General features: G+C 47.1%; 1 protein-coding gene across 11 annotated transcripts in view; it reads left to right on the top strand.

Annotated features, from left to right (window-relative positions):
* TEAD1 (TEA domain transcription factor 1) overlaps positions 1 to 25,704 on the top strand; it is a 267,954-nt gene that overhangs the window by 52,783 nt on the left and 189,467 nt on the right. Inside the window, exon 1 of one of the 11 annotated variants that reach the window (XM_015068726.3) lies at positions 15,979 to 17,240. The exons of the other annotated variants lie outside the window; for them this stretch is intronic. The gene's annotated coding sequence lies outside the window, so the exon portion shown is untranslated. Of the gene's footprint in view, positions 1 to 15,978; positions 17,241 to 25,704 lie in introns of those variants that run through there. 11 annotated transcript variants of the gene reach the window in all.

Here is a 25,704-nt window from a genome sequence, read left to right as displayed (position 1 = left end):
TGGCTGGTAGAAAGGTAGCGGCGATGAAAACCAAACCTTGAGAGTCTAAAACCCGACCTTGTGATCTTTTCACGACATTGATTCATTAAGGACAACGTTGAAAATATCCTCTGTAAGAAATATATAACTCATTGGCCGGGGAAGGTATTCAAGAGTTCTCTGAGAGACTGTATTCATGTCTCTGCTTCTGTGGGAAAGAAAGCAGGAGGCTCACAGGATACTTTCACAAGACCTGAGAGCAATTTGGTTGTCACATTCCGAGCAAGAAACTCTAAAGCATATTCTAAGGAGTGTTCCTTCCTGTGTCAGACGGTTGGTCAGACTGGTTGTGCGGTGAGGGCTGGATGAAATGGCGAAGGCAGTTGACTTGCAGAGCCGAGAGGAGCCGCGGAGCTTTTACAGACGAGGAAACTAGGGCCGAGAGAGAGAGAGAGAGAGAGAGAGAGAGAGAGAGAGAGATTTTTGTTGGGAGGGATTCCATTCGTTTATCCAGCCATCCAGCCGTGCATCTGGCAAATGTTTATTGAGCCTGTGCTGGGCTGGGAGATAAGGCATAGGCTCTGAATGAGGCAGACACGGTCCTGTCGTCAAGGAACCTAGAATGGTGGAGAAGATGGCCCCGCGGGCACCCGCAGTCTGGCTGCTGGGGCTGTGTTGGGTGAAGCCGGGGTGCCCTGGGCACAGGGGAGGCACACATAACTGTTGGGCCTGTAGTCAGGGAAGACTTCCTTGAGGGATGGTACTTCCAGTGAGACCTGAAGGGTAGAGCTGAAAGTCCTTATATACGGAAAGCTGTCGACCGAACACGGGCCTCTCCGTCCTCAGATCCAGCAGCAGAGTCCGTGCTGGAAGGAAGACCCCAGGTGCTTGGAGACCGCAGGTGGCAGGCTCTGGGAGACTCAGGCGTGTGTAGGAAACGTGCAGTCTAGGCCCGTGCTGCACTCGGAAGGTGGCCTCTGAATCGAGATGGCCCGGAGGTACACAGTGACCCCTGGCCTCCGAGGACTTAGCATGGAAAGAGAATGCAAAACCTCCGTGGTTTTTTAAAATACCGATTACGGGCTGAAATACTGTTCCGATGTGTTGAAAAGAAGTTATTGAAATTAATGTTACCTGTTTCTTTTTACTTTTTTTTTTTTAAGTTCACGTATTTTTGAGAGAGAGAGAGCCGGCACGTGCACAAGGGTCAGAGAGAGAGGGAGAGAGGAGAGAAGACCAAGCAGGCCCCGTGCTGTTGTTGCAGAGCCCGACTTGGCCGTGAGGTCATGATCTGAGCCAAAATTAAGAGTCAGACGTTCAACCGACAGAGCCACCGGGGGCCCCCTCTTTTTACCTTTCTTAATGAGGCGACTAGAAAACGTGCCATGACCCACATGGCTCGCCTTGCATCTCCGTTGGACAGAGATGTTCGGTGCAAAGAGAGACCCGGGAGGGGAAGGGGTTGGTGACGAGAACATAGGATCTCGGGGCAAGAGGTGAGGTTCGGGACCCCGGGGCATCGTCTGGGGGCAGTCCTCACTGTCTCTGTGCCTCACTGCAGCGTCTGTCTCATGTGGCCTTGACAGCCGAAGAGGATGAAGTCAGAATGCTCGTGAGAAGCGCATGCCGGTGTGGGCCGTGGTTCTCCTTGCAAGTGAACGGTCCAGGACGAAGAGGCCACAGGCCATGCAGTGCACTGATACTTGAAAAAACAGCTGAGAAATCCGGCCACTTGCAGAATAAGAGGCTGGTGTGTGGACAGGGCGTGCAGTACGCAGTGAACTCCAGACTGGGGGGTGGATCTGTGTGAGACGTTGTGGATAAGAAAATTCCGTTTCTGTTGCACTTGGCTTGCTCTGCCCCAGGAATTCCCTCACCCCTTACCCGGGAGATTTCATCCCGGCTTGTACGAGTCCTTGTTTCTTGCTTGATCTCAAAAGGCCGTTAAGGGCTTTCCCATTTCTTTCTTTCTTTTTTATCTTCGGCTTTCCCTTGCTGTCCAAAGGTAAAGTAATTCTGTGATTATTTTTGAAAGTTCATTTATTTATTTTGAGAGAGAGAGCAAGCGAGCATGAGCATGGGAAGAGCAGAGAGAGGGAGAGAGAATCTCAAATAGGCTCAGCACTGTCCGTGCAAAGCCCAACCTGGGCTTTGAACTCACAAATTGTCAGATCGTGACCTGAGCTGAAACCAAGAGTCAGATGTTCACCTGACTGAGTGTGAAGCAAAGAGCATTTCTTCCTTGCTTTTCAAAAGTTCACATTTTGCCAGTTTGCTTTTAGGAAGGACCTACATCAGTATGTGTTTTCTCCGACCGAAAGAACCCTGACGAATATTTTCACTTGTACAAGAAAGACTGTTACTGTACTAACATAGGTCTTTCATAAGAATGAGGTAGCATAACTTGAATTTATGGAAGGTGGAGGATACCCATGTTGTAATCTTAAAACCAGGCACTCATTGGGTTGCCTGGGTGGCTCAGTCGGTTAAGCGTTCGACTTCGGCTCAGGCCACGATCTCACGGCTCGTGGGTTCCAGCCCTGCATCGGGCTCTGTGCTGACAGCTCAGAACCTGTGTAGTCTGCTTTGGATTCTGTGTCTCCCTCTCTCTCTGCCCCTTCCTCAGTCTCTCTGTCTCTCTCAGAAATAAATAGACATTAAAAAAAAAAACAAAACCGAAAACAAAACAATAGCAGCCCAGCACTCATTAAGTGCTTGTTGAAGGAGTTGACATTCTACCAGTATTGCCTGAAACCTGGATGTGGTGGGTATCTGCTGGGCTCCAGAGATGCTGTGCCGAGCAGAGGACAGCCCAGCCCCTGCCCTCAAAAGTCTCACCGTTGGGAAGGAGACAGTTACCTGACCGAGGGAGAGGATTGTGGGAGGCACGGTAAGCATTCCCAAAGTGCTAAATCCTGTGACTCAAAGGGCGACTTCATGAGAGATAACAGAGGTATGAGCTCAGAGGTAGTTGAGAGAGACAGCACACCTTCTTCGAAATGAAATCAAGGAGCTCAGTTTGCCTGGGATCCTACCAGCCCCTGCAGTTTCCAGCACTGTGACCATGTTCCAGACTGATGTCGCACCTGTACGTGTATTGATTACACTTTTCATTGTCAGTTTACAGATGCCCAAAGATGGCTCAGAGCGTGTGGAGCAGACGGCTGTCCTCCATCCGGAGTGGCCCAGGCTAATTGGGAGGCTCTCCGGGGACCAGAGGGGCAGAGGCGGTGTGGCAGGCCCAAGCAGGGGATATTTGATGGGCACGAAGTAGCTGTGACCTGGCGGGCAGGCGGACGGTCGCTTCAGCGGGAGCTGGCATCTGATACTCATCCCTTTGGGCTAGTTTTGTAATAGCGGCACGTAAATAAGCTGCCTCCGGTGTGTTTCCAGAGTATCTCTGTCTGCAAAATGTCTTTAAGGAGATGTTTGACTTGCAGGCATGTGGCTGATAAAATAAATACATTTTAGAAATGTAAACCTCTCTGTGAGTCTCCTCTCTCCTCTGGGAAAAATAAGGCCCTTCTTTAACCTCTTTTCTTCCCTAAGTGTAGAATTCCTGCCATGCTTTATAAGCAGAAATATCTTCGGAATGTAGCACCTGCGGAAATAAAAAGGGGCTCTGCCCACACCATTGGGCCATGGCTATTGTGTGGGTGGTTTCTTGATGGTTTGTGAAGAGATACCAGCCCTGACACCTGCAAAGCATTTGAGGAGCTGGGCCAGGGTTGGGGGAGCTGCAATTCGGAGGAGGGATGTAAGTTGTTTTTTGCTGAATTATTGTGGGCAGGCAGCTATCCTGGGAGATTCTCTCTGATACTGGAGGAGCCTTACCGTTTATTACACCTGGTTAGAATAGGCACGTGGCGCCTCGGCACGTGTCTGGCACGATGTAGGCACTTAATAGATGGTTGTTGGACGAGTGAATGAAGGAACGAGGCCCCTTTCTGGGCCTTGGAGATCTTGTAGGGTGAGAGTGCCCCATGGCTTCCCTCTGCTTCTTGGTGGTTGAATGTACCGTTACTTTGCTAGCATGTGAATCGCCTGCCAGTCGCCGCAAATTCTGATTGAGCAGTTCTGGGACATGGCCCTGAGAATCTGCATTTCTAGCACGTTCTGAGATGATGCCTGTGGTGCCGGTCCAGCGGCTACACTGTAAGTAGCAGAGTTCGATTAGGGTTCGGTCAGATCATCAGGAAGTCTTTCATGAGTGCCCAGCAGCCCTTAGGGATCATGGATGAAGGCAGGGGCCTTGGTCCTAGTCCTAAAAACAGGTAGCCATATTGAAAAAACCTGTAGTCCTAGTGAAAAATGAAGACTCCTCCCAGAAGCTGGAGAAAAGAAGCATTGCAACATTATACTTCGAGGTTGACAAGCGGTCGGGGGAAGCTGAAGGACCAGAGGGCCTTGTCATGCAGGTGGCACTGGAGCCACATCGTGGTAGAGTCAGGACCTTGGCAGTACGGTTGTGTCTGCTTCCACGGGAGGGGACACCTGTAGCTTGCCCTATCACCTGGCCATCCAGCTTCAGCTTTAAATGCTCTCCTGATGGGAACATAACATCTCCTGCTTGTATAGCACTTTACAAAGCAACCCCACAGGCTTTTTCTTGAAAGGTGAGCAGAACCTTCTGAGATTGTATACATTTTACTGCCACTTGGCAGATGGGGAAACTGAGGCTTCTAGAGATTAAGTGACTTGTTCAAGGCCAGATTCTTCTTTCCAGTGGTACCCCTGGGATCCGGACCTTTTGATTCCCAGTTGAATGTCCTTTTAACCATACTCCATTTGGCCGTGATTTGGTGAGAGAGCAGAGAGGTAGACCCTAAAAGCTTGTTTGAGGATTTGAGATTGTAGGGGCCTGGAGCATGGATGCCTGAAGCGTCCATCAAGGAATTGGAGTATATAGATGAGAGGCAACCTTGAGGGTCATTTAGGAGGAGGTAACCCTCCACTCATGGAGGCTTCTCCTACAGTGCGTTCCCAAAGAGCCTTAATGCTTCCTAGAGGCACGTTTCTTTTGATGGGGAGCTCACTACAAAGGAAGGGCCATTTATTTAGCTCAGATGGGGTCTCCTCCGTCCTTAGCCATTAATCCTAACCCCCTCTTGCGCTGGAGCCATACATGAACATCTGATTGCTCTTTTCGTAGGGTAGCCCGTTTAGATTTTTTCTTTGTCCATATCAGATTTTCAATATATGTTTACTATGAAATAATAAAAAAGGTGAAGTTTTAAACTATCAAGAATTTCACCACTCGTAGTGTTGTTAGCTTCACGCTACATAGTCTCCCAGACAGGTTTTAGTGCAATTTTTGATGTGTCTATATGTTGTTTCTACAAAATGAATTATATATAGTCTGTGTGCATAATATTTTGTAATTTTGTCTTGTAAATAGAATTTGATCGCTGTCTTCCATGTCAATAAATATTTGATATTGTACTTGGTATCATTTCATAATGAGATGTGTGATTTTTTTTTTTCCCCTCTTGTCAGATATTTTGCCTGTGCTCCCTTGTTTTTTGGCAATTTATAAACCATGCTATAATAAACATTCTTCTAGAGAGGGCACCTGGGTGGCTCAGTCGGTTGAGTGTCCGACTTCGGCTCAAGTCATGATCTCACGGTTTGTGAGTTCAGGCCCTGCGTCAGGCTCTGTGATGACAGCTCAGAGCCTGGATCCTGCATCGGATTCTGTGTCTCCTTCTCTCTCTGCCCCTCCCCCACTTGTGCTCTTTCTTTCTCTGCCTCTCAAAAATAAAATAAATGTAAAAAAAAAATTCTTTTAGGTTAATCTCACTGCTTTTATAGTTTACGTATAAACTGTGTCATTTGAAGATGACTCTCTTGGCCCCCCAAAGTTGTTCATTCTCTGGCCTCATCTTCTTCGTTCCACTTAGGATGTGGAGCCAAGCATTCTTGACTGCTCCTGCTCACCGAAGTGTGCTCACTTTTGGCCACTCATCCCTCCCTGTCTGTGGGATCCAGATTTGCAGTCTCACTTTTCTTACTCTGAATGCAGCATTTCTAATCAGGACAGCCTGATGCTGCATTAGCTTTTATGGCAGCCTCATCACAGAGTCATTGAGCTTGCGGGCAACCCAATCCCTTAAGACTTTCTCATGTGATCTTCTCTACCCTATACTTGTGAGTTGATTTTTTTTTTTTTTTTTTTTTTTTGGTAGTGGTGGGGGGGAACCTAAGTGCATGTCTTGACATTTATCCTTATTAAGTTTCCACTTCGTTAAAGTCAGCCGGTCATTATATCCTTTGAGATCGTATCAGGAGCAGACTGTCATTCTTCATAGTCACCGTCCCTTCCAACTCCCAGCCACTGGCAAATTCCAGGGTCAAATGATTCAGCAAATCCCTGCGATCCTTTACATCTCTGTCTTCCTCACTAGATGGTGAGTTCTTTGGGGGCTGAGACCATATCCTGTTACTTCTCTTAAAACAAACAAAACAAAAAACCACACGGTTTCTACTTCCATGTTATTATAGGTGACCTAGCAGATACCCAGCAAATGTTGCCATGTGAATGATTGTTTTGCTTGAACTCCGAGGATGAAGGCACAGTTGTGGCTGTGGGATCACAGCGATGAGTATAGAGAAGTCCAGGCTGGGTCTCCGGGTGAGGTTGAAGGGACAAAACCTGAGTAACAGGTGCAGTCAAGATACGTTCAGGCGCTGCAGAGGCCGCCCAGGGTAGAGTATTTGGGCTCGAGCTAATTGTTGTGATGGATCCCCACGTCTTCCACAAAGGCTGGCAGTGCAGGGACTCCTCTGGGCACATTAGGCGTGAGTGCTTGAGGCGTGAAAACCTGAGTTGGGACCCAGGGGATGGCAGGGAAGATGGTGGTTGGTGGGAGAGCTGAGGACAGGAAACCACCTGCCCTGCTTTTGAGGACTGTGCTGAATAGTGATTGTATAGAGGGTTCTTACCTGACTCTGTCCTGTGAGTTGTAGAACCAACGGTGCCCTCTCTTTTTCTTGTCATAGTCTCAGAGTTTGAGGCTTGTAGAGTGAAGACCTACTCATGATTGATTACGCTTAGATCAGAGGCCGAACTGAAACCAGAACCCAGGAGCTCAGATCCTTCTCCTGCAGGCAGTACTCTTGAAGCCAGATCTGCGGTGTGAGGCAGCATGATGGTTCCTGCATTTACCCACCTCGGGGGCCTGCCTTGGGCCCACCAGTGCTTCTGAGTTTCAGACGCCTCATTTGTGAGAGGGGAGTAATAACTCCCCACTTGCCTTTTCGGGTTGTCGTAAAACACACAGGATGGTGTTAGGAGAAGTAAGCGCTGAGCACTGGGCTTTGGACACAGCTGCTTCTAGGTAAAGGCCTGTTGAACTGGAGGACTTTGAACTTGGCTGCATCTCTTAACGTCAAGAGAGTCAAGGGTCAGAATCCTGAGTGTTCCAGGTCCCCCGGTGTGGCTGTGATCTTTTCCAGGCATGAAAGCAGCTCTGGGACCCCTGCTTCCCACCTCCCAAGAGATTTGGGATCCTGGTTAGGGCAAAGGTCCTTGTTTACTAAAAGGGAAGCTTTCCTCCAGGAAGAGAGAGAGAGAGAGAGGTTCGTTAGGGGCTGGGTCCAGTCACAGGAATTTCAAGACCCCGCAGCACTGCCCAGTGGTTGTCTTGGAAATTTTAAGGGCTTCTGCACTGGCTGAAACCCTAGTTATTTGTGCAGGCTGAGCTTGCACGTGTTTGAGGTAGACACCCAATTTCCCTGTCCTGCCTTCCCTCGGCACGCAAGAGGTGTCTGTCACACTTCCCTCAACCCCAGAAGCCTACTTTATATTCATCTGTAGATGCTTACCTACGTAAAGAGCACACGTGTCTGTGTGCGTGCACATATATGCATAGGCAAACGTGCATTCACAACTGGATATACAGAAATACACAAACACACACCTGCATTCTTTTAAAAAAGAAAAAGATCTAAGATTATGTTTAAGCTTGGTTTAGGCTTTCTTTTAGGTTCGCCTCAAGTGTTAATGCGCTGCAGGCACTTTAATTTAGGAAAGGAAATTCAGAGGAGGAGATGGGGAGAAAATAACTCCCGCTAATTGTCAGGAATCCGAGGAGGTCCGGCGGAGTCTGGCCAGCAGAAGCCGAAGCGTTTCAGGTTCTGGCTCGCCAGTCCTTTCCCCCTTTTCCACTTCAGAAGTACCTAGGGTTTCCATTCCAAAGGATGGCCATCTCCTCCCTTCCTTCTAGTTAGCCAGAGGACTCGCTTTCCCTCTCCGTTCCACCTCTCACCCCCTTCCTTTCTGGCTCATTCCCACTGAGTCTTGTCTGAGCTAGTATTGGGCAAAGGGGTTTCTGCAGGAAGGATTACAAACGGGAGGGGAAGAAGAAGTAGGGAAAAAAGATCTCGTCCTGCGGTGGTTCTGGCCTTCTGGTCCTTGTCCCAGACAGGGGTAGCAGTGGGTGGAGAGGGGGTTAACATGTCTGCCATTCCAGACGTTTCCATGTATGTTAGCTCCTCACCGCAGAAGGAGAGAACACATGAGGAGGCCGAGGTGTGGCGACATTGAACGCATGGCCTGGTGCACAGCTTCGGAGTCGTGGGGTGTGTATTCAAAGCCAGGCCTCCACGCGAGAGCCAGGCTCCCTGCCACACTCCAGGTCTCTTGACAAGCCTCTGCCCGCCCGCCCTGCCTCCCAACCTCCTTTTTATCTTTTGAGCACCTACTGTGTGCCACGCGCTCTTCTAGATTCTGGGGTTATGGCTGACGTTGCTGCCTCTCACGGGACCGTGAGGTCTTTGAGGGGGGGCATGGTGGTTCCCACCTTCATCTCGGGGACGGAGCCTGGCCTGAAGTTGCCCCGTGCGTGTTGAAGGCTAATTGAATGAATGCCTGCATGTGTTTTATGACACCCGACTAAATTATGAGCAGGCCAGCCAGGTAGCTACCAGGTGTGGGTCTCAGCCAGCCGACAGAAGCAGGCCATGCTTTATCTAGATAGACATCTAGAGAGGTCATTGAGGCCGACCTTCAGGCGCTTTGTCAGTGTGTGTGAATTGTGAACAGGGATCTCCTTTAAAATGTTAATATGATTGTGATATTTGTTTACTTTGGCAAATAGTTTGCCTCTCCGATGATTTCTCTCTATGAATCACCACACGGTGCCCTGCAATTCCAAATACATTCTTTTTCTTCCTCTCATTTATTTTCTGCGCATCCTTTTTTCTTCCTCTCTCATTTTTCTTCTCTCATTTACTATTTCTGATCAAAACCAGTACACGTGAACATATTAAGACCAAAGAGCTTATTTTTTTTTCTAGCCTTCCCCCCGCCCCCCACATTGCCCCACCTAGAACAAACTATTCAGGAAAGACAGGTTTGCATGGTAGCAATGTATCTTAAAATGAAAGTGAATTCAACTTAAAGAAGGAATATAAAACTCGGAAATATTTTATGTAGGATTTTAGAGATCTTATTGACTTCAACTAGTCACTGTTATAAAGTGAGAAGTGAGGATCTCTCTTCCTTTGAACATACAGTTTATCAATGATTATTCTTAAATCTAAAAAAATATCTGTGTCTGAATATTCACTGTATTCTGTTTCAGATGAAGGTATAATCTTCAAAGTTTATTGGATGATGCTTGAACATACCGATTTAATATAGAATTTTTGTCAAATTTAATGGTCATGGAATGTGATGGGTTCCAGCTGGAACCTTGATTTTTGATAACATTTGCAAAGAAATACCATAGGTAAAGCAGGGAAAAAAAAAAGCAGGGAACATTTCTTTGAGATAGCCAAATACAGCTTGCGTCTCTTAAATGAGTTGCTATGAATGAAAATGTTTTTTTCCTTCTAAAATTTATTTATAATTTTATTGTAAGGTCTACTTTTGAAAAGTGCCTTTAAAACTTAGAATCACCACCTTTTATTATTTTGTTAAGAAATAGTCTGTGTCTTCAGAAAAAAAACACTGCTAGAACATATTTAATATGGCCTATATATATGTAAAATATAATATAGTTAGTAACATTTATGGCACTCTAAAAAGATTCACGTTGTGGAGAATGCAGCCATGCATGGGCCGGAAGTCTCTCTGTTCTGGTGGACAGATGAATGGACTAGAAAGAATATTACACATGAGACCTATCTAATAAAACTCCTGTTTCTGCCCCCTTGCTTACAGATGAGGAAACGGAGGCGCTCAAGGTTTAATTGATAATTAAGTTAATAATTGTTGCGTCCTATCTAACCCAGCACGGGCTCAGCAACTCAGAGTCAGGCTGTGTGTTGACACATTGCTGTCTCCATAATTCCCTGAACATCTATAATACGGATGGTTTGACTAAGTGGAAGACTAAATAAATATAAAATAAATAAGTAAATAAAAGAGGGCAATCATTATCTCCTTTTAAAAAGGCCCTCTGAGTCTCCGCTCCTTTGTCCCAGCGCCTCAAATATCCTTTACCTATAGTATTTCTTTGTAAGTGGGCAAGAATCAAAACCCGAGGCTCACGCAGGGATTTTGCTTCCTGGTTGAGGGTTTCCGCACAAGCCGCCAGCAGCTGCGTGTCTAACATTTACGTCTGCTTCCCTTGTCATTTCAGCCCGACCTGTTTGGAACTGTGAGTAGCCCCAGTGTGTGAATGTTCCAGGTTGGGCTTCCCTAAAGCTGAACTCAAGGCATGGAATCCAGGCATGTTTGTGCCCTTCAGTTGGGGTTCTGTGTCCTCTGGCAGTTGGCCGACTTGCGGGGCTCCAGCCCGGAGGAGCCTGGTTTATGCTTGCTTCCCTCTTGAGAGTTTGCTCAGTGATTGGGGGGAGGGGGGATAGAAAAAAAAAAAGGAAACCTACTTTGCTCAGTAGCAGATTCAAAAATTTGTCCTCCTATGTGATACATAAACTGAGAGTAGACTTGGAGGTGTGACGAGCAGAATGGCATTAGGGGCGATTAAGTAATTACAGCAGAAACACACACAAGAAAAAAATACTGTGCTTGTACCAGCTGCCTTGAAGAATGGAAAGTGCGCTATGCAAAGAACAAGCAATTACCGCCCCTGCCTTCTGAGCTGACCTCTCCAGATCAATAAAGATTTAGCAGCCTTAAAGAATGTTTTCTGATTTTAGCCCAAAGAATAGGTGCCTGACAAATTAATCAAACTGCAATTTAAACTCGACCTCAAGAGAATTCGAAGAGGCGCCTGGCACCCGAGTGCCAGCCCAGGGTATTGGAAGACAGGCATGGAGCTTTAAGTCCGTGGGGGCTGGAGATGCTGAAAATCACCTGTTCACAGGTAAATCCCCCATAGCTGATAGAGGTGGCAGTGGACTCTGGGAATCTCTGCAGGTGGATGGACCCTTGTCCTTTCAGGTTCAGGTGGGAAAATCTTGAGTTTTTGATGAGCATTGGCTTGCGTTCTTTAACCACCACCTTTCAAGACAACCGTGTTCTTGGGCTTTGAAAATCGGAGCAAGTATTCTAGGCCCTTTTTTTTCCAGCAGTTAATGAATTGACTTGGTAATTAAGAAAGGTGATATGTGTTGAACCAGGTCCTGAGGACACACCCAAATAGGATAAGGGTGCTGCCTTCAGGGAGCTTGACACCAGGGGCGCAGACCGGTTGCCAGGCACTCAGAGAGGTGCTCTGGTACAAGGGCATGAGGCTGTGTGAGCATGTGACCAGGCTCCCCAGACTGGACTTGGGGATCCAGCAAGGCTCCTGGAGGGAGTGCTCTCCCTGCTGAAAGGGGAAGAGTCTTGGAAGATGCATGTGGCATCTGTGTGATGTGTGAGGCCTCTGTGGGCGGTGAGGGCTCTGTTACGGATTCCACTGCCTGTACGCTTGCACTTGGTCTGATTTCTTCGCTTAGAGGTCCCATTTTACCTTCCTACCCACCTATCTATCTACGCACCGACCTGTTTATCTGTAATTTTAATTGTGGTCAAATGCATATAACCTAAATGCACTGCCTTAACCATTTTTAAGTGCACAGGTCAGTGGCGTTAAGCACTGTCCCGTTGGTTTGCCCCCCGTCCTGGTGATCCGTCTCTGTAACTGTTTTCATGGAAGACTGAAACTCTGTGCCTATTCATGCTGCGTGCGAGCGCCGCGGGGAAGGTTTTGCCGAAGAGGGGCCAGTTTGGTCTCTGGAGTATGTGCGTCTTAGCTTACAGGGGGCTAAGGGAAGGACATTTTGGAAAAGAGGTGCCTGCACAGCAGCGGGCGAGAGACTCGTCTCTACGTTCAGGCAGTCTAGTTTGGTAGTTGCCAGTTTAGAGCCGTCTGTGCTCAGATCTTGGCCTTGTACCTCTTCTGAGCGAGGCCGGGCAGTTGATCTCTTTCTGGATCTTGGTTTCCTCATTTCTAAATGGGAATGGTGCTGGCACTTTTCTCATAGGATTGTTAAGAGGATTGAATGAATTGACCTATAAAGTGCTTCCGTAGGGCCAGGTCCAGAACGTACACGGTGTAAGCGTCCACTACTGCTGTAGAGTCCTTGGGTCTACCAAAAACAGGCTCCGATCTCTGTGCGTCTGGACTCGAAGCTTGTGACTAGTCCTAGAAAGTGGGAGAATGGCTCCTGGGGGGTCCTGAAGATAGAGAGGATTCAGGTTGACACAGACGTCTGACTTCCAAGCTTTTCTTTTTTCATTCAAGTGCTCAAATGTCTCAACTTGTAGCTGATTATTTAAATTTTGTTCAGAAATTGGAGTCATTTTTGGGGCGCCTGAGTGGCTCAGTCGGTTAAGCGTCTGACTTAAGCTCAGGTCATGATCTCACGGTTTGTGGGTTTGAGCCCCATGTCGGGCTCTGTGCTGACAGCTCAGAGCCTGGAGCCTGCTTCGGATTCTGTGTCTCCCTCTCTCTCTGCCCCTCCCCTGCTCATGCTGTGTCTCTCCTTCAAAAATAAATAAACGTTAAAAAAAAGGTGGAGTCATTTTTTAAAACAATAGAACATAAAAAAAGTGTAAGACAAAAACCTGTAATGTCACCCTCCTAATAGTAACTATTTTTTGAAATTTCAGTTACTTTATTTTGTAGGTACAAGCATAAAATCAAAGTTTTAATTGTGTATGTACCATACACAATTTCGTGAGTACATAAATATTACATTAACACATGTAAGTCTATTTTATAATATATACAAATACATATACATATAATTTCATACGCACTTCTACACATACAAGTGTGTATTTTCTAATACATATATACACAACGTTGTATTTTGCTTTTGAAAATCAATACTCTGAGAAGCTTTCCTCAATGTTTCAGCCTGTTGTTTTTCATTTTTCTTACAAATGGAGACAGTTTTCCTTTGCATTATGTACTGTGGTTTTCTTAGTCATCCCCCCGTTCATAGTATCATGGGTGATTCTGTAATGTGTATCTTTGTGATCCTAATGTTTTTCTTCCATGGAATTCTCTTTTTGATAAATTTCTAAGGCGAGGATTGCTACGTGAAAGGATCCAAGCCTTTGAGGCTCTTGGTCAGTGTAGCCATTTGGGTCTAAACATCCCCAACACCATGGTGCATCCCCATATTCACTGCAGATGTTATTACTGTCTCTACAAGTTTGTTGGTTAGGAGCTTTTACAGTAACACCTTCAGCTTGCTCGAATTTGTCATCCTTTCCCTCTCCTAGTGAAGGGGGAGAGTCACATACTTCTGAGCGACTTGTCCATTCATCTCCTTTTCTGGTTGTGTTCTTGATATTTTCTAAAACAAATTTGAATAGTTTACTTACCATAAATATTAGCTTTGTGTTGGAAAAGAATTCAGGTGCAGGAAATTTAAAAAGAGAAGGACAAAGACTCGGAGTGCCTGGTTGGCTCAGTCGGTTAAGCGTCCGACTTTGGCTCAGGTCATGATCTCGCGGTCCGTGAGTTCAAGCGCTGCCTCGGGCTCTGTGCTGACAGCTCAGAGCCTGGAGCCTGCCTGGGATTCTGTATGTGTCTCTCTCTCTGCCCCTCCCCGACTCTTGCTCGCGCTCTCTCTCTCTCACACACACACACACACACACACACACACACACACAGATCTTTCATTGCCCTGCAGTAGTCAGGCATGCACCCTTGTCGTTGTGTTCCGGGGACGGAGAAGGAACCTGTGCTCGCCATGTGCCAGCTCTGCTGGGATGACATGGGTAGAGTCTGGACTCTCCAACGGCCTTGCTTTTCTGTTGCCTTTTGTTGTGAGCAGAAAAACACAGCGGCTGTCCATTCTCTCAGCCCTAACGGTATGCTTACTGCATTCACAGGGTCTCCCGCACCTCCTGTCCCATCAGCACCCAGTACAGAGCCAGTGGCGAGGAGGCAATCTGTTTTCATGTGTCATGGGTCAGAGGTTAGAATGTGCCTTCCCTGACATCCTTCTCCCCGCTCCAGTTCCCAGTACAGCATCCCTGTTAAGAGATCCCTCAGCTATTCCTTGACTACCTCCAGTGATGGGGGATTGACTGTGGCACACACAAAAAAAAACAGACTTTGGGCTCAAGCTGAGGTGGATCTGGGTTTGAATGTCTGTTTGACAGGTGGACAAATAAAGTTTCTAAACTTCATTTTCTTCGTTATCTGGAGAACGGATGTAGTAATGGGTGTAGCTCTACTTAGAGCCGTGATGAGGAGTAGGAGAAATAATAAAAATAACGTCCTGACCCTTGTGCCTCACAGACAGTAGTGTTAAATAAATGTTAGCTGTGGCTATGATTTCCATTTACTACTCCAAGGTATTTCCTTAAGCTTTTGCCATTGTATTTGATATTGTGAGTTAAAAGTGCCTCCCATAGTGACATGAAATTTGGAGTATATTCTTCCTTAGTGGAGATGTTGGTGGGCATTGGCTTTGAGCTGATTCCCGCTCCGGCCACCATCCCAGCTGCTGGGCTGGGCGGGGCTGTAACGCATCCAGGCTGCCTCTAGTTTGGTTTTCAAAGTCCGATTTACAGGCTTCTGGTTTGTCCTTCTCTTTCCTGGCTGTTGTCCCTGCCCTGGCATCCGCAATAGAGGACAGACAAAAACATTTAGAGGAAGCGAAATTCTGTTCCACTTACTCGTTATCTGTTCCCTCACACAGAAAATACTGTAGGTTAGCAAAGAGTGATGAGGTAGAGATCATGCTTCCAACTGCATAGCAATGCGCCCAGCTCCAAAATACTACATTTACTGGAGTGATAGGTAAGCCAATACCAGGGTCGTTGGGGCACAGGTTGGGTTGTACTTGACTCTTCTACTTATCTCTAGACTTCAGCATTTCGATATGTTTGCTTTAGCTTCCCAAGAATTATAGTTGCTGATCTGAGACTTCCTCTAAGTTTCATGCGATTTAACCAGACCGCTTTTATCCTTGAGGAGCCAGTATCACGGGTGTTCGTACTCGGTGTATGGACCTTATGATTATGATGTCCCTGTTTGTCTAACCCAGTTCACTGTGCCCTGTAGAGAATAACTCAGTGGCAAGAGCTCCTTGCTAGCGTCTTGGGAAGTGCTTTTTATTAACGGTCCATTTTGGTTTTAAAAATAAAATATAAAGGATTTTAATGAATTTAAGAAACAGTGCTGGTGTGATAATTACGATTTTAACCAGTGGTCTTTGGGGAGCTGGTGGGGAGGGAGGATGAAGAAAATTTAAAAAGAAAATCTTGGGGCATCTGGGGAGCTCCATTGGTTGATCATCCGACTCTTGATTTGGGCTCAGGTCATGATCTCAGGGTCGTGGGATCGAGCGTCACGTCGGGCTCTGCACTGAGCGTGGAGCCTGCTTGAGATTCTCCCTCTCTTTCCCTCTGCCTCTCCTCTGTTCACGTGCGTGTGCTCTCTCTCAAAAATAAAAATAAAAAAAAGCAAACCTTGAGTTATAAGTTGCCTGCGAACAGGAGTGGTATTTAAAATATTTATTAAACCATAAGGACATTGACACCAGGGAAAGCACTGGAGGCCCCGGGGTGTTCCAGGCACTTATCCTTCATGGGGATAGAGAGGAGGCCTGGGGGTTCTGGGAGGGGGGGGGGCAGCCAAAGGGACAGGGCATTCCACGGGCTTGTACCACTGGCTCTTCACCAACTCGTATGGAAATATTTCACTATTGTAGACAACCAGCTTGGCCCTACCGGGGAGGTATTGGTGGGGTTGGTGTGGATAGTACCAGCAGCATCCACATCCCCTTTGACAGGTGTTTAGAGGTGTTAGAGGGACCCCTTGCTTGTGGCTTCCTCTGTCTCACTGCTGAGGGGACTTCTGTTGTGCTGAAGTTGATCTCCCGATAGGCGCTTGGAAAGTGTCACATAAGAATTTAGGGTTGTCTATTTGAGAAGCACCGAGACGCATTCCTTTATTCAGAAAATACCACAGTGTGACAGGCACAGTCCCAGTCTTCAAGGGTCCCCAGTCTGCACCAGTGGCTTCCATTTTTCCCTGCTCTTGTGGATTCCAGGAATCTGTCCATAGGAGATGATTACAAGGATGTTTGCCATAACAGTGAACAGTTGGGCAACATATGAATGCACACCCGTGGGGAAATAGTCAAATAATAAGTATATCCACAACATGGGATACTATACGTCTTAAAAATCACGAATACAAAGAATGTTTCAGGACTTAGGAAAATGCTAAGTGTGAAATGAACCCAAGACTGTAGGGAATAATAGTAAATAGTATTGATGAGAATAACATTATTTATGCAAGAAGTACATCAGAATGTGTTGTTAGCACTGACAACTGTTTGGTGGAGGACTATGGGTAAAGCTCGTTTTCTGTGTATATTTCCAGATGTTCCAGTTTTTTGGTCATCTGTGGGTATGAACTTTACGTTTAGAATAAATGTAATATTTTTAAAATCCAGTTTAAAGTTTTAAACTTAATGTCTAATCAGCAGCTGAGTATGCCGAATTGAAACTTGGAGAAACACATTTAGAGCTTGTGTCAATTGCCTATAAAGGAAGCTGCTGACTTAGTGGGATAAAAATAAGAGCCTAGGTCAGCCTCCTCGTGCGGGTGTACCCAGCTCCTCCAGGTTTCCAGACTGTGAGGGTTCAGAGAGGCCCTAATGGGCTTGTTGAAAAGCTCTACTTGGCTTCTCATTAATGTCCCTCCCCGAGTCGTGCGCTGCTCTGCCGGCTAACCTTGTCCGAAGGTTACCCGTGGCTCTCCAGGGCTCGGCTAATTTTAAACCCGGTCGGCCAGTGCGGTGGCGTGGCATCACACTGTGGAGACACGAACAGCTCCCTGGGAGACACAGCTGGGGAAAGCTGAGCTGAGTCCTGGGTTTTTTCTCCTCCTCCTGTAAGTGACCAGGCACGCTGGACAAGCCAAAAGAGCTGGGCTAATAATGAGAGCTTTTATGGTTAAAAAAAAAAAAAAAAAAAAAATCAGGATTATTAAAGATCTTTTGCAGTGGCAGTGCCGGTTGGTAATTGCACGGTGTGATGTGTCCTGCATGAACTGTGTGAATTCTGACAGCCTGAGGAGGAACAAGCGGATGAGATCCTCTCTTCCGGGAATTAGACTGTTTCTAAAGACCGAGTGAAACTGCTGTTAATTTCACTGTGTGTGTGTTAGTCTTCTAAACCTGCAGAACTCAGCCCCGGCTGCTAATAGGTTCCTTCTCTGAAGTTTTGGATGGGATTGGGAGAGGGCTATTTCTTAAAAAAAAAAAAAAAAAAAAAAAAAATGAAGCACACAATCTGCCTGTCTGCGTGTTTACCAGCTGGGCTGGTTGCCACTGTGATTGCCATTTTAAAGTCCCTCCCCCGCCCCTTCCCCTTTAAGTATTTGCAATGGAGTCCTGTTCAGGGCACTGCTTGCCTTCATAATCCTCATAACCCTGCTATTTTAACATGAAACATAGATCAATGACTATAAAATAAGGTCTTGTTGGAGAACCTTTCCTCAGGAAAACACACTTTTTTTTTTTTTTAAAGAAGATCTTAAAGAATCTATTTTTTTCTTTCCTATTTGGATTTTTTTTTTTTTTTTTAATCTGCCTCCCTTTCAACACCTTCCTCCGGGGGGATCTAATGTGCTGGGGCTTTCACAGCGGGCTCTCGCATGAGGGATTACAATGGGAAACCAAATCCGCCCCCGACACTGCCTGGCCTTGGGTTTTACCTGCCAGCTGGAGGAGGGCATTTCTTGTAACTAGGTCTGCACCCAACCCACCCTCTTATAAAACAGTTGCTAGGAGCGCATTACAGAAGCATGGTGTATGGAGTATACCCAGATGAAAGAACAGTGGACGGAGAATCAATAACCTGTTAACTCGCCACCGTGATTGAAGTTAACTTTATTTGAAGCACGCCGGCTGGGTCAGACCACATCAAGCCAGCAGTGTTCCTGCATGAGGGTAGCACGGGGGTGACCTTTGGTTTCATTTTGGGAAAAGGAAAAAAAAAATGTGCGAATGCTTTTTATTAGCCTTTTCTTTCTTGAAGGTCTGTTCCTCCTTCAGCAGAGTTAATTAGCTTTGTCATGTTTGGATTTAGTTTTGAGAAAATTAAAGCTGAGTAATATCAGGGATTTGTTGAATGGGAATACTTGTTAAAACCTTCACTGACCCCAATCTGACTTTTATAAAAGAAGCAAACTAAATAAGAAAAATAAATAAATAAATAAAAATCTGCGCCCCCCCCCCCCATCTCTTGCCCTAAAATAATGTTTTTAAAAGCACGTTTAAAGTAGTTAAGCAGAATATAAATATAAGCTGCTCTGGATGGGACACTAAGTGAATGAGTTATTGTAGGGGCTGTAGTGGTTATGTGAAGAGCGTAGTTGTGAATTTAAAGTATATTTCTTAAAACCCAGTTCCTCTTTGACTCAAACTCAAATGTCTGCTTTTTGTTGTTGTTGTTGTTGTGTGTGTGTGTGTGTGTGTGTGTGTTTCTCCTGGGCTTCTCTTTCTGCACTTGGCCTGCTCGCTGACTGTGCAGGCCCGCTGTTATTTTGCGGTAACCTGACACTTTGGCCTGCCGACTGCAGCCCCCAGGCCCCCGGAGGGGGACTGGCTGTGAGCTGAGAAGGCTGGAACCTGTGTCCCACATGGAGCAGCTGTGGCAGGGCTGGGGCTCAGGGATCGGAGCAGGGATCCCACAGACCTGGGAGGAGGGCCTGTGTGTCATCAGTTAAGACCTCGGGTTGTGGCTCATTAGGTAACAGGCCCTACCTTGAAGGGGGTTCAGCAGAGTTGATGTTGAGACTAGAGGCTAGCTCATCAGGGCCTTTGGAGATTGGAGGAAGGTTTTTCAAGCCAGTGCCTTTTTAATTTTGTTCTGTGGGTTTGGTCTAGAGTATGCCCAAGGCTGTCTTTGTGACTCCTTAGACAAGGATGAATTTCTTAATAGTCATAAAAACTGTATTAATATTTTATGTTAAACTAAATCAGGCAATTATTTATTGAGCCGGGGTGGGGATGAGGTGTAGAGATGAATGGGGCAGAGTCCCTGGCTTATGAAATGTCTGTAGTATAGCAGGAAAGACAGATATATAAGCAGTAATTATTCATTAGAGCTATATACATTTGTTCAGCAATTACGTTGAGAACCTGCAGTGTGTCAGCCACAGTTCTAAGATGTGTGTGCACTCATACCCACTAATCTGTAAGCCTGTAGATAATGATAAATAACGTACGTAATGACTGCCGATGATTGAGACACCCGTACTTTACATCCACTCATCATCTTTACAACAGGTAGATAGTGCTAATTCTCATTGGCACAGAAGGGGGATAAAAACACCGGGACACAGCTAAAAAGTGGAGAACTCAAAATTCAAACTCTTTGGTATTCCAAAACCCTAGGTACTCTTTATATATATTTCACTGCTTTGATATATAGATATATAGGCTCTCCAGATGCACAGTGTAGTCCCTGCAGCTCTAGGGGTACCCATGAACGAAAACATGTAGCAGACATTTTTTTGGAGTTCCAGAAACTTGTCTGGTGTTGAGAGATGATATAGGAATGCCAAGGAACTTACCGATTAGCTGGGAGACTGTATCTTAAGAGACATTATGGTGAAGCATGCATGTGTGGGGGTTGGAAGTTTATTTGAGGTGCTCTGGGGACACAGATGTGACTTCTCTGAGTGGAGACATCTGCTAAGGCAGATTGAGAGAGGTTGGTAGTTTTGGTCTTGAAAGGACCAATCATTAGGCAGAACGGCTGGTGAAGGAAGCACCAGGGCAGAGGGACCCAGGTGGCGGAAGGATTGAAGCAGGCGGCCCGCCGTATCTGGGCACCACGGAGCAGTCACGTGGTCGGAATGGGAGCGGGCTGCAGCTAGGTGGTTCAGGCCACGGGTGCCCCTGTTATGCACTTGGGTTCTGGAGTGGGTGGGGATCTGCTGAAAGATTTTGAATGAGCATATGATGAAAGTCATATTTGCATTTTGGGAGCACAGGAGAGACTTGGTAAAAAAAAATACATTTCCTGGGGCCTCTGATTCAGTACTTCTGGCATCAGAGCTGGGATCATATTTTTAAGAAGCCGCCTATGTCGTCTCGACCTATATCCAGAGCTGGAAGCCGGCCAGAACCAGGTTGTCAGGAGTGGTAGCGGTTTGGGGACATAGGCAACTGCCGTGAGACAAGAGCAGAGTCGAGGGGGATGGAGGGGAGCGGAGGGCATGCAGCTGAGGGATTGGGGGGCTGAGTGGACACTCTTGGGATTCAGTTGCATCAGAAAGGGTGGGGGGAGCGTGGGATGGTGGCCCCCGCCGTGGGTGCTGTACTCCCGTGAGTCGCAGAGCCTCTCTGAGGGGGCTGTGCGATTGGGTCCCCTCACCAAGGACCTGGAAAATCTCTTCGGGTTTCCTGGCTGCTTTTAGAGACAGACCCTCAGTGCAGAGACATGGCGTCGAAGGTGTCAGCACCCAGTCTGCCCGGTCTGTGCGTATGTGAGGGTTTGGGTTTGTTTGGCTTGCTTTTGGGCCGTTTAGGCCTTCAAGTTGAATCCTGCATGCTGAATCCATCCACATCAGTCAGTTGGACTGATGGGGAATCAACACCATGAACGTTGGAGAACGGGAGAGCCCGAGACAGAGGGAGGGCTGTAGTGCCATTCCACAGGTGGAATCCGCAATGGATTCGGGTTCGAGGAGAGGAGTTGAAGGCCGGTGTTCCGTGTTCCTCTATCAGGGTAGCAGATTGTGTTGGAAGAAGAAGAGATCCTGGACAGAAATATAAACCCAGCCCCCTTAATTTTCTTCTGAAGAAAGAAGAAATCCTTGGGTGTGTGTGTGTATGAGTGTGTGTTGGGGAGCTGCAGAAATGTAGACTGAATCCATTTCTGGCCTTTTGCCTCCTTTACTTGGTACAGGGGACTCGCTGGCAGGGTGGGAGGGGGAGGCAGGAGTCTGGTGGCACGCCCTCTTTCAGAGCCTCCTGGGCCACGCGGAAGTGAAGGCACAGGGAGGCTGGATTCCAGAATTGGGTGCCTCAGCCTTTCTCAGTCTGTGCTTCTCGTTGCCTGGGGGTCTTGTCCCGCTGTGTGTCCTTGAAGTGTTTGTGGACCGCTTGCATGCTTAGAGCTGGTTGGTGCTGTGCACACAGTAGGTGCTCACGTAGCATCTGACGTTTTTGAATGAGTGGCTTATTGTCTAAAGGGGGAATACTCGTTTATCCTGCCTGAGCCAGTTTCCAGCCAGAGTGCCAAGACTAGTGCTCCTGCTGAAGTTGAACTGGGTGTAAGGCAAGGACCAGGTTTACATTTGGAGGATAGGGATGTGGGCAAGGGTGGGGCTTTAATTGGTCTCTGAATTTGCATCCCTCTCAGTAGAAGACCTGTTTTGCAGCTGCTCCATCACTGTGTCCTCATTACATGGCACATTGCGTCTCTCATTTGAAGAGTGGGGATTCCATTATGTCAGTAACACTGGGACCAGCGGACATTTGGGTCCACTGTTGTCTTTGGTCGTATGTCTTCGGTCAGATTATACATTCATTCCTGTGGGCATTAGCTGGTGTTTGCATGTTGGCCATTCTCAGATGTATGTCTGTGTGAGCACAGCAGCTTAGTCCCCGTGCTGGTTTGGGGGTGACTGTGCTGTCGGCACACAGCCCTCTTTGGGGACCAGGGGAATAATGCAGGGTGCTTGAAGACAAAGTCTAATGAGCAGTAATTGAAGATCCGAGTGGAGTTCATCTGGTAGCTCTGGGCTGTTTAAACAAACACATCTGTTTACACTGTCGTTAAAAACACCTCTATGAATTTGGAATGCTTCAGGGATGGAACACTTGAAGTTACCTAGAGAACTGTTCTGGCCTTGGACCACGCTGAAAATGCTTTTGATTAAAAAATTCTGATTGCAAATTTATAAAATTATCTGTTCTTCATCCTTTATTCTCCCAAGCAGATAACACACTCGTGCGTGCGCACGCGCGCGCGCGCGCACACACACACACACACACACACACACACACACCCCTTCCTGAGTGGCTTGCACACTCCTGATGTTGCTGGTATTTTCTTGTTAGCCGCTGTATGCAATAGCCCAGCCCTTTGGTCACGGTGTGCGAGGGGCCCTGTGTGATCCGGTTCAGCTTCGTGTTTTAAGCTCTGCTCCAGCCTTTCTGCTTTCTTGCTTTGCCCTTCTGTCAGCACATCCCATGCACGGACACTCTTCTTGGGCCCCCCTGAACCCTGCTTGTAATTGGCCTGGTAAGTCCTGTTTAGACTTCCACAGCAGTCTGAACCTCCCCTCCTGTGACCCTCTGGTTGACCCGAGAGACGGGATCAGCTCCTGGATCTGTGCCCCAATAGCACTTGGTTCATTCCTTCTCTGACATCCTGTATCCATTCCTTGTTCATTCATTCCTTCACCCATGGACTCATTGTTTTAGACCTTCATTCAGTCATCATTTTGGAGGAGCAGTTACTGTGTGCCAGGCGTTCTGTTAAATGCCAGGGGCAGGAAGATGACTAAAGGCATGGACCTAAGCCTTAAAGATCTCACACACCTGCAAAGGCGGCAGACACGTAAATCCTTCCTGTGCAGTGAGTGAGGCAAGTTCATTTGTCCCGGCGAGCCAAAGGCCTTCCCGGCTTCTGGCAGAAAATGAGGGAGGGGTCGGACAGCCTCCCAGAGGAGAGGCTTGAAGTCAGGAAGGATTATGAACTTCGATATCTGTCTCCCAGCCGGAAGGCTGCCCCTTGAAGGCAGGGAGGGTAGCATATTTATTTATCTCTGTTTCTGTAGTGCCTGGCACGTGATGGGGGACATGGGAGCGGGCTATGAGAAAACAGAAGTACTTTCCGCTTTGTGTTTCTACCCTCTTTGACTTCAGAATGAATTTAAGGCGGCTTGCAAGGCTGTAAAATGGCATTAATTAAAAGGGGAATGCAGGAAAGAAGAAAGGGATGGTGTAGAGGTAAGGCCCTGTAGTGGATCTGCGAATGAAACTAAACTTGCTAACAACCTCCGTGGCTTCTCTGAGGGGCCTGCCGGTGTGGCTCAGGGCAGTCTGCGGCTGGCGAGTAAAGCCAAGGCCTAGTCCGTTGACCACAACGTGAAAAACCAAACCAGACAAACACACGTTGTCTTGTTCGTCATCGAACTTACCTTTGGGATCTCTGTAAAGAGCAATCCGTGAGATATGATGAAGGACACCTTCACCTTCTTGGAGTAAATCCAGTGACTAATTCTTGGGATGTTCCTTTGTATGCTGATGGCGCTGCATAAAAGCGTAATTCGGTAAAAGCAGTTTACCGAGAGCTCCTGGAATACATTGTCTCTAACGTAACTGTGGAATCAGAAAGGTTAGTTGTAGCTGCCCTTCTGCCGTGTTCCGCTTTTATGCAGTCCCCTAATGCCACATGCCACTGTCCGAGGTCCTAGAGGGCTCAGGGGCTCAATTTCTGCTTCCAGGGAGTTTTAGGATTGTGTTTTGGGCTCCAGATACTCCCGTATGATTTGGGATGAGGATCTGTATGCTTAGATCCCTTCGAAATGGCTATTGAAAAGTGGATTGGCCAGACCCAACACCCCCACAAAAAAGGGATATCCTGATTTTTGATGGTTGAGGGGCTGGAAAAGGACAGCATGTGTTGTGTTGAATTGTGTCCTTGGTTTCCTGAAGGTGACAGGGAAGAGTAGTTTTTTCTGGAGCCCAGAGTTTGGATCTTACATTGTGAGTACTGAGGAGGTCCATAGGGGTCTGTTGGATCTTTAGAGAGCATTTCAATGCCAGCGTACCCTGTACAAGAACTGGAGCAGAGCTTGGACTTCACAGTTCAGCACTTTAAAGTTTATTTATTTGTTTGGAGATAGACAGAACCAGCAGCAAAAGGGCAGAGAGAGAGGGGGACGGAGGATCCAAAGCAGGGGTCATGTGCTGACAGCAGAGAGATCGACGCGGGGCTCGAACTCAGGAACTGTGAGATCATGACCCGAGCCGAAGTTGGACGCTTTACCAACTGAGCCACCCAGGCGCCCCCACAGTTCAGCACTCTAAAATGCCAGCTTTGTTCAGTTGTTCTTGTTGATGGACTTCTGGCCCAATCAGAAGTGAACTGTGGATTTACCCAGTCCTTCTGTCTCCTTGCATACTGTGTAAATGATCCTGGGTAGACATGGGCTCGGCTGGAATGAGAGAAGCACCCTTAGTCATAGGAGCTGGAGAAGGTGGCCCGGGACCATTTCTGTAGGTGGACTAGGGAGGGCTGTTCCTGATGCAATAGAATTCGAACTCCACATCAGCCAGAGGAACTGCATCTGGGCAGGTCAGCTGTTGGGACTCAGTCAGCCCAGAGCCAACATATCATTAAGTTGGCTGGCAGCAAGCTGTGTAACACTGCGTCCCCATGGCCTTTTGTAAGAAGGGTGACACCCCAGTTGTGACCTACAGACTTGCCACCCAGGGCGCAGCACTCTGCTTGTACGAGGCTCATTTGTAGGCACTCTTCCTGGTATGAGACTGAGATGGGCCGTTTGAAATGCTCGCCATCGGGTTTGACCAAGCACAGCGTATGTACCTCCCTGCTGTGTTGGTTTCTTTTAAAATACAAACAGTCTCCTTTTGATTTTTTTTTTTTTAAATTTGTATTCATTGCCATTTAAAACGAGAAGGCATCACAGTAATCTGATGGTGAACCTCACCAGCTAAGAAAGTAATAGTATCTGTAACTTAGTGACTAAGGAATATTCTTTTTGTGGTGTTTGTTTTCTTTGTTTTAAAGAATCGTTGCGGGGGCGCCTGGGTGGCTCAGTTGGTTAAGTGTCCGACTTCGGCTCAGGTCATGGTCTCATGGTTCGTGAGTTCGAGCTGCGCTTCGGGCTCTGTGCTGACAGCTCGGAGCCTGAAGCCTGCTTCGGATTCTGTGTCACCTTCTCTCTCTGCCCCTCCCCTACTCACGCTCTGTCTCACTCTGTCTCTCAAAAATAAATAAATGTAATAAAAAAATTAAAAAAAAAAGAATCACTGGGATTGCTCTGTCCACCTCAAATATATGTTCACTTTACAGACCTACGGGAATTGAAGGGTTTTCTTGGACTGTTACCCCTGGGAAAGGTTGTAAGAATTTTCCTTTTGAATGCTCACTGAGCGCTACTTAAAAAGCTAACTCTTGTGGCATTTTTTTTTCCTCTTAAAGCAGGAAAGAAACTTCTGTTTCTGCCTTTGAAGTGTGTTAAGTAGTCGACCTCCTGGGGCCCCATGGCTCAGGCTGTGGACCATGCCATCCAGCTCCTGCCTCGCATATGAGTGCACTGTCTTGATGTCAGGTTTTCACTTTGGAATGGTCAGATTGGATAGACT

Source organism: Acinonyx jubatus, chromosome D1 (genome assembly GCF_027475565.1).
Source record: "Acinonyx jubatus isolate Ajub_Pintada_27869175 chromosome D1, VMU_Ajub_asm_v1.0, whole genome shotgun sequence".
In the NCBI taxonomy this organism is placed as follows: domain Eukaryota; kingdom Metazoa; phylum Chordata; class Mammalia; order Carnivora; family Felidae; genus Acinonyx; species Acinonyx jubatus.
The sequence above is the reverse complement of the archived record's forward strand: the minus strand, read 5'-3'. Positions and strand labels throughout refer to the sequence as shown.